The 443-nt window shown below is 29.3% G+C and overlaps 1 protein-coding gene across 3 annotated transcripts in view; it reads right to left on the bottom strand.

Annotated features, from left to right (window-relative positions):
- The window catches only part of LOC106876369 (uncharacterized), a 559,415-nt gene that overhangs the window by 154,566 nt on the left and 404,406 nt on the right, over nucleotides 1-443 (bottom strand). The gene's annotated exons all lie outside the window — the stretch shown is intronic.

Genomic DNA, 443 nt, shown 5'->3' with positions numbered 1-443 from the left:
TATATATATATATATATATATATATATTAATGCTTGCTTTTATGTTCAGTTATAATCAAAAAAGCTATTTTAGATTAATCTGATGGGTTACTCTATACTTTTGTAGAATACATATCTGGCGTGTGCCCCAACCATCAGCTTGACAATTGATTCTATTGGTGTATCCCACTCAATAGAATCTCAAATGGGTCTATGAGTGTGTACATGTATATACATATGTACGTGAAAATACATACTGTATGTGTAAATATGAAAGAAAAATATAGTGACAGCCAAAGATAGAATATATATTCACTTAAAGCGTCAATTCACATTTCTCAACCCAAACGTTCACATCGCGGTTCTTCAAATTCTTCTGTTGCCTTGAATAAATATATGTACGTGCTTCTATGTTTCTGTCTATCTATCTATGTATATATATGTATATATGTATATGTATATAT

This window comes from Octopus bimaculoides, chromosome 4 (assembly GCF_001194135.2).
Source record: "Octopus bimaculoides isolate UCB-OBI-ISO-001 chromosome 4, ASM119413v2, whole genome shotgun sequence".
NCBI classification, from domain to species: Eukaryota; Metazoa; Mollusca; class Cephalopoda; order Octopoda; family Octopodidae; genus Octopus; species Octopus bimaculoides.
The sequence above is the reverse complement of the archived record's forward strand: the minus strand, read 5'-3'. Positions and strand labels throughout refer to the sequence as shown.